Raw genomic sequence first — 2025 nt, forward strand, 5'->3', positions numbered from 1 at the left:
CCGCCCCCCCTTCCCTTATTTCCTAAGAACCTGTGGGTGTCAGGTGCTTGCAATGCCACGGTGAGCAGTGCTGCCTTTGCCAAGCTATTGTGTCAGGCTGGGGCGGGCAGGCAGCCAACAAACAAAGGAATCGGGTTTTAATATACTGTGTCAGGTGGTGGTAGATGCTGTAAAGAAAAAGAAATCAGGGTAAAGGGGATAGAGAGTGCTAGGAGGGTGGTCAGGGAAGGCCTCTGGGAGGAGGTGCCATTTAACCAGAAGGCAAGTGGGGGTGAGTCACTGGAGGAAGAGCATCCAGGCGGTGGAGATGGCCAGTGCAAAGGTCCTGAGGTTGAGTATACTTGGCCCATTTGAGGAACAGAAAAGAGGCAGGTACTCAACAGGCTCTGCCGCCGTTCCTGTGATCCTGTGGTCCATGCGGCCTGACTTCTGACCCTCACCGCAGCCCTGGGGCACAGGCAGGGCCAGACTCAACGTTCTCAGTTCACGGATGGGGAAAACTGAGACGCAGGCCTGGGACCCAGGGCCCCCACCTCCGCCTCCCACCCCCTGGCCTCCGGGCCCTTCCCGCCTGCAGCAGGGGCAGCGGCTTGGCTTGGCTGTGGAAGCCTCGGGAACCTGGCCCCCAGGCCCCGGTGGAGGGAGGAGGCCCCATTCNGGGCCAGCCAGTAATTGCCTCCTTTCAAAGGCACAGCCGGCTTCCTCCGCCACAGGCGTGCGAGGGAAGCTGATGTCCTTGTCCGGGGAGAGGGGCGGGCGGGGCTGGGCGGCACTTCCGGGCCTGGGCTACTTGGCAAACGGGCACACAGGCTCATCTCCCTTGGCAGATGGCCACCGTCACCCTCCGTCCCCATCTACCCCGCGGCTACTGGCCCAGTTATCCAGGGGCTCCTCTCTCCCCAGCCCCCGACAGCCAGGGGCCGCCAGGGGCCGCCTGGGCCCATCCTGAGGGAGCCGGCTGTGCCCTCTCCGCTCACTGGGAGGCTCGGGCTGAGCCACGTTCAATGCCTTCCAGTGCCACCTGTCCACGATGGGTATTTCCGAGTTAGGGTCACTGCCCCGCCGCCACTGACATGGGGGGGTCCTGTGCACCAGGCAGTGTTGAGCAGCATCGAAGCGCCACTAGATGCCGGTAGCGCCCCCCACTCCAGATTCCTCTGGGCATGGCCCTGGGACGGGGGCAAATAGCCACGGACCCAGAAGCAGTGTGTTTCCCACAACAGACAGGAAACCACCGCCTGAGCCAGTGACCTCGTTCTGGGGCTTTGCCAGAGCACAGGGTGGGTCAGGCCCCTGAAGCCTGGCCCCGCCTGAGGCTGATGCCTCCTGGACGTCACCCCCCCCACGGGCGTAGAGTCTTCTCGGAGCCTCGGTTCCCTCATGTTGGAGCAGGGGTTGTAAGGGCGCCCCAGGACCGCTGCTTTGTAACTGACGTTGAGCAAACCTGGGACTGAAGGAGCAGAGGGGCGAGCGGGCCGTGCTTTGTGGGAGGTGTCGGGCCCTTCCGTCTCCGCCCAGGGTCCTTCATTCCTTCAGCTCACGACGACGGGGGCCCAGTGGTGGGCAGACGGGCTGTGAGAGGAGAGGCAGAGGCCAGGGAAGGAAGCGGATCGTTCCAGAGACCGCGTGTCCAGGGGAGAAAACGAGACAGGGTGTCGGGTGAAGGAGGCTCGGACGGTCGGAGAAGGCTCCGGGAGGTGGTGGAGGGGATACCTGATGGGCGATGAGTCGCTGCCCCGGGGGAGGGGCACCCTGGCAGAAGGGGTGTGGTGGGTCGGGGGCATGAAGAGGGCCAGGGAGCCTCAGAGAGGTCAGGTGGTCCGTCGGTCCATCCGTCAGCAGGACGGGCACCAGTCAGGAGAGCGGCGCGGGGCCACATGAGGGTGTGGCCGGTGTACAGGGAAGGGTCCCCAGGGCAGTCGGAGCAGAAGCAGGGCCCACGGGCAGCGAGGATGGAGAGAGGCCGGCGGGGGGCTCTGCTCCGTCGCCTGTGACTGCCAGGTCCTGCGGCCTCCGAGCCACCCA

The 2025-nt window shown here is 64.8% G+C and overlaps 1 long non-coding RNA gene across 1 annotated transcript; it reads right to left on the minus strand.

The window, feature by feature from the left end:
• Positions 1–120: 120 nt before the first annotated feature.
• LOC144233806 (uncharacterized) lies at positions 121–2002 on the minus strand. The gene is made up of 3 exons (XR_013335762.1): positions 1714–2002; positions 1445–1572; positions 121–447 (listed from the first exon to the last, which is right to left on the minus strand). It is a non-coding gene; the product is annotated as an uncharacterized LOC144233806 (long non-coding RNA).
• Between the last annotated feature and the right edge of the window lie 23 nt (positions 2003–2025).

Source organism: Crocuta crocuta, unplaced genomic scaffold (assembly GCF_008692635.1).
Source record: "Crocuta crocuta isolate KB4526 unplaced genomic scaffold, BGI_CrCroc_1.0 scaffold296, whole genome shotgun sequence".
Lineage (NCBI taxonomy): Eukaryota > Metazoa > Chordata > Mammalia > Carnivora > Hyaenidae > Crocuta > Crocuta crocuta.